Consider the following 10,475-nt stretch of genomic DNA (forward strand, 5'->3'; position numbering starts at 1 on the left):
TGCTCAGGTGTGGTCTCTGGGGAAGGAGGACATGGGTCACAGTTAGGCTAAGGGTCCAGGCTAAGAGGAGAACATCCCATCCCATCCCTCCTGCGTGACCAAATCCTGTCACCATGTGCATGCTCACCCATATCCCTAAAGCACCTGTGGCCACCAGGAGCTGGAACCTAATAGCTAAGGGATCAGGGGCACCTAGGTCAAAGCAGGAGCTGGAACCTAACAGCTAAGGAATCAGGGGCACCTAGGTCAAAGCAGGAGCTGGAACCTAACAGCTAAGGGATCAGGGGCACCTAGGTCAAAGCAGGAGCTGGAACCTAACAGCTAAGGGATCAGGGGCACCTAGGTCAAAGCAGGAGCTGGAACCTAACAGCTAAGGGATCAGGGGCACCTAGGTCAAAGCAGGAGCTGGAACCTAACAGCTAAGGGATCAGGGGTACCTAGGTCAAAGCAGGAGCTGGAACCTAATCGCTAAGGGATCAGGGGCACCTAGGTCAAAGCAGGAGCTGGAACCTCATCACTAAGGAATCAGGGGCACCTAGGTCAAAGCAGGAGCTGGAACCTAACAGCTAAGGGATCAGGGGTACCTAGGTCAAAGCAGGAGCTGGAACCTAAGAGCTAAGGGATCAGGGGTACCTAGGTCAAAGCAGGAGCTGGAAGCAGCTGGCCTGGGACACAGCCTTTAGAAGAGGAGTTTCTAGCTAATGAAACATGGGAGGTGATTTAAAAGGATTAGCCTTTTTGTTTGACTTCCCAGAAATGGCCTCTGCCCCAACCACTGCTGCCAGGATCCACCATCCCTCCAAACAAGTTTATTCAGCTCAAAAAAGTTTTATAATCCGTCTTTGATATCTATTCCAGTGGGTCCAGACCCCAGCCCTTGCTCTGTGCAAAGGTAATGGTCATGAAGGAAGACTCCTTGCTCTGTAGAAATGGAACTGAACTGGCTGGGCGCGGGTGGCTCGCACCTGTAATCCCAGCGCTCTGGGAGGCCGAAGCAGGTGGATTACCTGAGGTCAGGAGTTTGAGACCAGCCGGGCCAACATGGTGAAACCCTGTCTCTACTAAAAATAAAAAAAAAAAAAAGATAGCTGGACAAGGTGGCAGGCACCTGTAATCCCAGCTACTTGGGAGGCTAAGCCTGGAGAATCGCTTGAACCAGGAAGGAGGAGGTTGCAGTGAGCCAAGATTGGCCTCTGCACTCCAGCCTGGGGAACAAAGCGCAAAACTCTGTCAAAAAAAAAGAAAAAAAGAAAGGCCGGGCGCGGTGGCTCACGCCTGTAATCCCAGCACTTTGGGAGGCCGAGGCAGGTGGATCACGAGGTCAAGAAATCGAGACCATCCTGGTCAATATGGTGAAACCCCGTCTCTACTAAAAATACAAAAAATTAGCTGGGCATGGTGGCGCGTGCCTGTAATCCCAGCTACTCAGGAGGTTAAGGCAGGAGAATTGCCTGAACCTAGGAAGCGGATGTTGCTGTGGGCCGAGATCACGCCATTGCACTCCAGCCTGGGTAACAAGAGTGAAACTCCGTCTCAAAAAAAAAAAAAAAAGAAAAAGAAGATAGAAAAGAAAAAGAAAGAAAGAAGGAAAGGAAAGGAAAGAAGGAAGAAAGAAAGAAAGAAGGAAAGGAACTGAACTGAACTGAGGCAAAGGCAGGAAAAGGTTCCAGCTGCCCTGGCAGGGTCTTGCCCATGGGGCTAATTCACCTGAGTCCCAGGCCCTCATTTCCCTTGCACTTGTCATTCTGGCTTATAAAAGCAGAACAGGCTGGGTGCAGTGGCTCATGCCTGTAATCCTAGTACTTTGGGAGGCTGAGGCAGGAAGATCACCTGAGGTTGGGAGTTCAAGACCAGCCTGGTCAACATGGTGAAACCCTGTCTCTACTAAAATACAAAAATTATGGGCCAGGCATGGTGGCTCACACCTGTAATCCCAACACCTTGGGAGGCCAAGGTGGGTGAATCTCTTGAGGTCAGGAGTTCAAGACCAGCCTGACCAACATGGAGAAACCCTGTCTCTACTAAAAATGCAAAAATTAGTGTGGCATGGTGGCGCATGCCTGTAATCCCAGCTACCTGGGAGGCTGAGACAGGAGAATCACTTGAATCTGGGAGGCAGAGGTTGCAGTGAGCCGAGATCACGCCATCGCACTCCAGCCTGGTCAACGAGAGGGAAACTCCATCTCAAAATAAATAAATTAATTAAATTAAATACAAAAATTAGCCAGGCATGATGGCAGGTGCCTGTAATCCCAGCTACTCAGGAGGCTGAGATAGGAGAATCACTTCAACCCAGGAGACGATGGTTACAATGGGCCGAGATCACGCCACTGCACTCCAGGCTGGGCAGGTAAGCAAGAGTCCGAGGAAAGAAGAGGAAAGGAGAAGGAGAAGGAAAAAAGAGAGAACAAAGACTCTAGTTAAAAGGGCTCAGGGGCCAGGCTAGGAGGAAGCCATACCGTAATTCCTTCCCTTCAGCGCAACCAACTCCTGTCACAATGTGTATACTTACACACAGCCTTGAAGCACCTGTGGCCACCAGGTGACGCTGGTTGTCTGCGTTTCTTTTCTGGCTTCCCAGTTGAAGACAGAAGGCAGGACTGGGAATCCAGAGACTCCTGACCAGGGAATAGAGACCCGTGGATCTGCACCCTCACTTTTCCCCAAAGCTTAGGAAGAAAAGTGAAGAATGAGACAGTTACTATTCATGAAATACGATTGTCTACTTAGGGTGGGGCTGGGGGGAGTAGCTGTTGGCCCCTCCATACCTCAAGACCAAGGTTTGAGAGAACAAAGTAGTCTGAAGATATTAAGGGCAGAAAGAATTACAGTTGGGGTGGGAAGATGACACCGTCACATGCAACACACTTCTAGGGTCCAGGAATCCTGACTCCTAAACTGGAACACACATTTCTGGGTGTCCTCCTTCCACAAAAGTCACAGCAGCTAAACCAAATCAAGATGGGGGTACTAAGGCAGGGGTTCAGACAGGTAAACTGTGGGACGAATGAGGAACAATAGATTAGGGGTGCAGAGACAAAGGTTTCAGTCAAGGCTCTCTGATAATTAGCCATGGGAACTTGAGTAGATCTCTGGACCACTGTGGGGCTCAGATTTTATTATCTGTACAAAGCAGGGTGCAGAGTACACTCCTGACACGTGCCCAGTGGAGTTCCTTTTAAATACATTGTTTCATGTAATCCTCACAAAATTATCATAAGTTATCTATTATAATTTCTTACAAATGAGAAAACTGAAGCACAAATAGGTTAATTTGTCCAAGGCCGAAGGACTAGTAAGTTGTATGACCGTGATTTGAGGGCAGAATCTCAGATCTGCCTTTCTAAAACTAGGATGAGTGCCCAGATGATCCCTAACAGTCCTTCCTATTCAGAACTTCTAAGATTCGGAAAGTTGACAACTCTCTGAAGGGTTGTAAAAGGATTTACTTTACATGTTCCTAGAAGGCAATTCACAAAGGTGTCAAGTAGAAAGGTACAGCAATAGGGATTGAGGTTAGACTTCAGAAAGGACTTTCCAATTATCAGTCGTTGGGGGGAAAAAAGTAACTCAGGAGACACAGAAGGAAATCCTGGGGTCTAAGACCATAGAGGGCAGATCTTAGCAAGAAAGCAACCACCCTCCACGGCTCACACAGCCACCCCCACTCCTAACTTCAGTAAGGGCTGAATGTGGGGAAAGAAACGGAAGAAAAGCCAGGCTTTCTTGAGGCGTTCTCTCTCTTGCCGGCGTGCCTGGCGCGTGTGACCATGCACTGAGTCCCTAGTGGTGCGTTGCTCATGCGTGTCTCTGGAATTGTGTGTGTCTGGAGGCCCTGTATGCCCACGAGTGTAAGTCACCGTCTGTCTCCCATTGTCTCTTGATCTCTGTCAGTCTCCCACCCGAGTCCGAGCTCTATCGCTGACTTTCTGACGCTGTCTCTCACGGCCTCTCTCTGTCTCTTTCCATCTGTCCGTCTCTCCTGTAGGCTCTCTTCATCTCCCGTACCTCTGTTATCGCCTTTTTTTCTCCTAAGCTCGTCTCCCCACTCCCCGGCTCCCCCGCTCCCCTCGCCCCCTCCCCAGTCGCCCGCCCCGGCCGTTCTTGCTCATTCGCACGCTCTCTCTCTTTCGCTGTCTCTTACAGGCAGATTTATGGTCAGCCCAGGGCCTTTCATTGGTCAAGCGCTGACAGAACTTGATTTAACGCTGCCTCTGATTGGCTGAGGTTGACAGGCCGATTTACGAGTCACTCTACCATTGGCCAAACCGCCTGGGCCCTGATTTACGGCTCAGCGACCGCGGGGAAGGGGGTGCAGCTGCCGGGCAGTGAGGAGGCCCCTCCCCTCGCTACTGCGTCCCTCTTCCTCGCCCCTGCTCTTTCTCCTCTTTCCCTCCCCTCAAGGAATGGCGCTCCCTCTACCTGTCCCTCAGGCCCCCTCCTCCCTTCTCTTTTGAACACTGGGAGGGGGAACTGGGGTGTGGTGGTGGTGGGCACTGGAGGGATGATGGGGTCTGAGGGGTACACATGGGCGGAGCAGTAGTCTGCGGGGTGCGGCTGGGGGCCGACGGTAAGAGCAGAGGAGACTGAAGAGGGAGAGAGGATTCCGAGCTGAAGAGCGAAGGGGAAACTGAGGGGGCAAAAGGATGGCAGAGAGGACGGCTGAGGAGAGAAGGAAGGCAGGGGAGAGAGAAGGTTGAGGAGATAAATGGGGCGTTGGGTAATTTGTCCAAGATCCGAGGAGAAAGAACGCATTTGAGGGCCACACGGACTGAGGCAGGGAGATCCGCACCGACAGGGGGACTTTTCAAACGTCACTATCCAGACTGAGTAAGAGACGGACATTTCCTGTTCACACAATGGAAAAGGGAAAGCATTAGAGAAGCAAAGGCAGAAAGGGGCGCTATAGGGAGGTGAGAGAGAGGGTGAAGCGGGAAAGGACAGCTGAAAGGTAATAGCAAAGAAAAGAGGGAGGGAGAGCCACAGAGAACTAATGGGGAAGACCAGGAGAAAGGCAGAGTTTTTGTTTGTTTTTAGGGGAGGAAGGAAAGGTGCAGTGAGAGAAGACTACTCCCCAAAGGAAATATTGAGAGAAAGGCTCCTCCTCCTCCTCCCTAAGAAGACCCATTGGCGTCTGCAAAGGGACAGACAAGTCAGGCGCCTCCCCCAGGAGATAGTCTGCTTCCTCGAGACTGCAGTAAGCTCCCCATTCCATGCACCTCACTCCTCCCCTTGCCCACCTCCCCACTTAAATTTATGAGTCCAGGGTGGCCTTCAGGAATTAGGAATATTTATGCTTCTTTGAGGTGAGGTTTGGAAGGTGATAAATAAGGGTCCACTGGGGGGTGCAGCTGGGGGCTCCTATCTTTAACATGGCCATTTTCCCAAGGCCTCCACCCACACATTCCCACTCCTCCTGAGCCAGAGAAGGAAGCACAGAGGGAAGTGAGGAATGGGTTTCAGGTATCAGGAAGTGGGGCTGACTATCCTGGAGAGCCCCTCAGAGGACCGAAGAGCTTTGCAGCAGAAAGGATTGAAGGCAGATAGGGGAGGAACTTTCCAAGCATCCTGGTATTCTTACAGCCCCTAGGGTGCAGTTACTACATTTTTTGCAAAAGGTGGGGAGAAGCCCATTTCCCCCTGCCCCCTTAAGCTCAGTTGCTGAGGAATAGGAGAGAGAAGCCAGAAAATTCAGAGGCAGATTTCTCTGGCCTGTCACCATCCTCACAGGAAAGGAAGATTTGAAATCCCCCACCTCCACAGACCACAGCCTGGATCCCTGGGAAAGGAGGCTAGGAATGTGGGGCTCAGGGCATCTCCTAGGAGTCTTGGCCCCCAACCTGCCCACCCCCACTGCTGGCTGAGAATTAAAACAGCCAGTAGTTCTTGACATCCCTTGCCCTGGGCCTCCAGGAGATGGGGAAGGGGTGGTGGATCTACCTGTGGATCCACATGCCTTCTCCAGCCCTCTGCTTTAGGAGCCATGTGTCTGTGACCCCCAGCCCAGTGAAACGGCTTGTTTTGGGTTTGGGTAGATATCAAAGAAAGATGGAGGTCCATAATATAAGAGAGGCATAAGGAAAACAGAGCTAGGGAAGAGTCACTGCCCCCATCCCCCATGCCCTCCAACCACTATGGCCTTAGCAAGGATGGCCACAGTGCACATGCGCACATATACACCAGACTGCTGCCTGGAGTGGGAGGAGGGAGGAAAGGGTCTAGACTGGCCCTTTAAGAGCCACTTAGGGTCAGAAAGCCTGGGCTACAGAGAGGGGAAGGAGCTGATGTCAGAAGACGGATGGGCAGCAAGATGGGGATTGATGCTAATGGGGGAGTTAAAGCTAAGTACCCAGACACTCAGAGGGCAGAACTGCAGATCTGTCTTCCTTATGCTCAACCCCCTCTCCAAACCAAGGCTGTAAATCTGCCGCTTCAATTGGGGGAAGGGGAACTGGGGAAAAAAGACATGCTCTCTTCTCCGCTTTCCTATTTCTTCCTCACTTGGCGTGCCCACACCAACCCCCTCAGCCCAATTCTTTTGTCCTTTCCCTTTCTCTCGCAATCTACGACCCCTTCCCACTAACATATTTCCAATTTTTGGCTTTCCATCAGAAATTGACAGAATGGTTTCAGCTTGCAGAGGATTTTAAGAGAGGAGAGCACAAGTTTTCCCTCACCAGACCCGGGTAGGAATGGTTAGTGGGACTGTGGTGAGAAACAGAGATTGGTAAACTCCCAGTTCCCTCAGTTCCTCATCCTTCCAACCCTCTTCTTACTTGGAGGTAACTGTAACAGCTGTCTTCCAGGACAAGAGGGTCAAGGCAAGAAGCAGGAATTTGGGTGCCAGGGCCTGGAAGGGGCATGAAAGCTTCTGAGCTGGGTTTGTGGAGGCTTCTGACACACTGAGATTCTAGGGGGGCTGGTGGTGGGCTTCCAAGAGCCTAGGGAAGCTGCGGGAGCTGTCCACTGAAAGATATACAGTCTGGTTTCTCGGAAACTCCTGGAGCATACCGTTCCCTCTCCTCAAGCACACACCCTGTCTGCTGAGTAGAGACAATTTCAGGCCAATAGTCTATTTACTGTAAAGGACCAGCTGCTCCTTGTACCTCTCAGGAGGGAGTTGGGGATCTTAGGGAAGAACACTTTCTCAGAGAGACTAGAGTTAGAAATAACCCTTGATAAATTTCATTTCTTTCTTCACTTTCAGGTGAGACTGTGTCTCCCACCTTTCAGAACCCATAATCACTTTTATTTCCTTTCTTACTGGCAACCAGGGCCTGTTCTTGAGAAGTCCCTCTCTGTATTAGAGGACAGTCTCATCTGTTGCTGTCTATCTGTTGCAGTATTAGACCTGAACTCTTTCTTAGTCCTGGAAACAGTTGGTGCCTGATTGCCTCTAGTTTCCAAGCCTTCAATATCCTTAAGAGAATAACCTTAAGACATCAATCTCATCTCCTCCAGGTTTTCCTCCTCCCAGGTTTTCCTTCAGAGGCCTAAAATCCCCTCAGGGTCATATTCTTCTCTGTCTTCTAAGTCTTCAGAGACAAGGGAGAGAGGAAAGCTGGAGTGGGAAAAGTTGGGGATTGTAAGCAGCAACCACTGGAACCCAGGCTTCCAGCTTCCTGGCATCCGGCTTAGGGCTCCCTCCTATCCTAGGGAGGTGAGCCATTGCCCTCAGCCCTGATCTCTGGCTGCTTCTCAATTCTGGTGATAAATCCTGTCTTTGTTTACCCTCTGACCCAGGCCCCAGGCAGGCTGGGGGTCAGAGCTGGGGGAGGGGTCAGTGTGGAGGACAGGGAGATACAAGGAGAATGGGAGGAAAAGATGGACAGGAGCAGCTGGTGGGCAGGCATGGGGGGTGGACAGCGAGGGGATAGGGCCTCTTGATTCTATGGATCCTGGACATTCCAGCAGGCCTGCATTCCAAGTGAGAAAGCCAGGATTGCTGAGTGGTGGAAATACTTTCGGAATGGTCCCTTGAGCATCCGGAATACTGGGAGAAGGGGGGTTAGTATGGGGTGCCTCAAGGAAAGAGGCTGATGAAAGAAATGGAAAAATATTGTGGAAATCATCCTGTCCCTACCACAGACCCCTATGCAAATGTGCCATGCACACACACACACGCGCGCGCGCGCGCACACACACACACACTCTCTCACATGCACACAACTTATGGCTTGAGGGAGCCCAGGAGAGACAGGCTGCCCTTTGCCGGGCCCCTCCCTCATGGCCTTCTCTTGCTATGACTCTCCTGTTTCCAACTCTATTCTTTTTCTCTCCTCCCAGTCTTGCTCTTCTTCTTTGTAGCTCATTCTCCCAGTTTGTTATTCTCACCATCTCTCAGCCTCTGCCTCAGTCTCTCAATCACTTTTTCTCTCTCATTTTGTTTCTTTCCATCTTCTTGTCTCCCTCTTCCCCCTTCCCCTAATTCCTTGGACGCTGCTCCATCTGTCCTGCGTCTGCCACTTTTCAGCCCAGCCATCCCTCCTACCTCGGTCCCCTCTAGAACCCTGTTCTGGCGCAGAGGGGGCCTTTGGGAGTTAGATTCCAAGAATGGATGGGAAGGAGAAAAGAGGCTTTGAATGAGTCCCTGCTTTAGTGGGAGGTCTGGGAATCATTAGGTTATGATATGGCATGGAAGGGTGGGGTGGACAGGTGACCAGAAAGAAAAGCACAACTAAGGGAGGTGGGGTGAAATGAGAGGGATGAGATTGATAAAGAAAAGACACAGGCTGGGCACAGTGGCTCATACCTGTAATCCCAGCACTCTGGGAGGCAGAGGCGAGCGAATCACCTGAGATCAGAAGTTGGAGAACAGCCTTGCCAACATGGTGAAATCCTGTCTCTACTAAAAATACAAAAAAATAGCTGGGCATGGTGGCACATGCCTATGATCCCAGCTACTCAGGAGGCTGAGGCAGGAGAATCGCTTGAGCCTGGGAGGTGGAGTTTGCGTTGAACCAAGACTGTGCCACTGCACTCCAGCTTAGGCAACAGAGAAAGACTCTGTCTCAAAAAACAAACAAACAAACAAAAAAAACCAGGCCACGGCCAGGCGTGGTGGCCATGCCTGTAATCCAAGCACTTTGAAGGCCAAGGTGGGTGGATCACCTGAGGTCAGGAGTTCAAGACCAGCCTGACCAACATGGTGAAACCCGTCTTTAAAAAAAAAAAACAGGCCAGGTGCACTGGCTCATTCCTGTAATCCCACCACTTTGGGAGGCCAAGGCGAGTAGATCACTTGAGGCGAGGAGTTCAAGACCAGCCTGGGGAATATGGCAAAACCTCATCTCTACAAAAAAATACAAAAAGTTGGCCGGGTATGGTAGCATACGCCTGTAGTCTCAGCTACTCAGGAGGCTGAGGTGGGGGATCACCTGGGTCCAAGGAGGTCGAGGCTGCAGTGAGCTACAATCATGCCATTGCACTCCAGCCTGGGTGACAAAGTGAGACCTTGTCTCAAAAAAAACAAAAGAGATAAAGAAGACACAGAAGGACGAACACTAAAGAGAGAAGGGTAAAGACTTAAAGTTCTCTCTAAGTGTGTGTTTTGGGTCAATGTGAAGGGGAGGAGCTGAGGGACATCTCCTAAGTCATACTGAGATACAGATTTAGAGACAAAGTCTGGAGGCTCAGCCAGAAAGATGTGATGTCCACCAGGCAGCCACAATTCTGGACTCTCTGTCACCTACCTAGGAAGTTCCCAGAGACCTTTTTTTCCTCTCAAGACAGTCTTGGAGTGTTGGTTCCCTCCCCATTCACCTCCTCCACTCTGTCACCTCCCTTCCTCCCCCAGTGAGAATGACATCAGCTCTGGCTGCCCTGTCCTCAGCCTTGTTGCTGATGTACTCTCCCATGGGTGAAACAGAAGGCTAATCACCTTTGCCCCACGCATTCACTCTCTAGTCCAGGAGCTGGAGTTTATATAGCCTAGCAGTCTGGAGTAGGAGTGGGAGGAAGCTGTATCAAGAAGGTAGCTACAGAACATTGTGGGAAAAGAGGGGGAATGGGCACCATGGGGAGAGTGAGGGGGAGGGAGACGAGTGGATGGGGCACTTGAGGAAGAGAGGCAGCAGCAGTAAATCACCCTGTGGGGGGGCTCCCTCTGCCTGAGCTCAGTGGGGTAGGGAAAGAATAGACATAGGGTGGTGGGGGGAAGAATGGGGAATCGCCACATCTGGCAGGCAGGTGTCTGGCACTGTTCAGGCTGTAGTCACTTTCCCAGCCAAAGGGGAGGAAGACAGGAGAGGGGAGGAGGGGCCTCCCAGTGTCCCCTGGGAAAGAGGGAAAGGCTCACAAACAGAAAGACACAGGCTTACAGACAGAAAGAAACCAAGGAAGAGAAATAATCAGACCCTGCTCCCAGGCTCTGCTTCAGTCAGTGTGTGGGGATGTGTTTACTCATAGCCCTGAAGAAAAAGTGCTGGCCAAAAGACTGGGTAGCCCAGGGCACCAAAGTTCCGTTCATGTTGGAA

The 10,475-nt window shown here is 51.2% G+C and overlaps 1 long non-coding RNA gene across 1 annotated transcript; it reads left to right on the plus strand.

Annotated features, from left to right (window-relative positions):
- Positions 1-4,281: 4,281 nt before the first annotated feature.
- Positions 4,282-9,476, plus strand: LOC128928562 (uncharacterized). The gene is made up of 2 exons (XR_013521847.1): positions 4,282-5,197; positions 6,613-9,476. It is a non-coding gene; the product is annotated as an uncharacterized LOC128928562 (long non-coding RNA).
- The last annotated feature ends 999 nt before the right edge of the window (positions 9,477-10,475 follow it).

This window comes from Callithrix jacchus, chromosome 9, assembly GCF_049354715.1.
Source record: "Callithrix jacchus isolate 240 chromosome 9, calJac240_pri, whole genome shotgun sequence".
Lineage (NCBI taxonomy): Eukaryota > Metazoa > Chordata > Mammalia > Primates > Cebidae > Callithrix > Callithrix jacchus.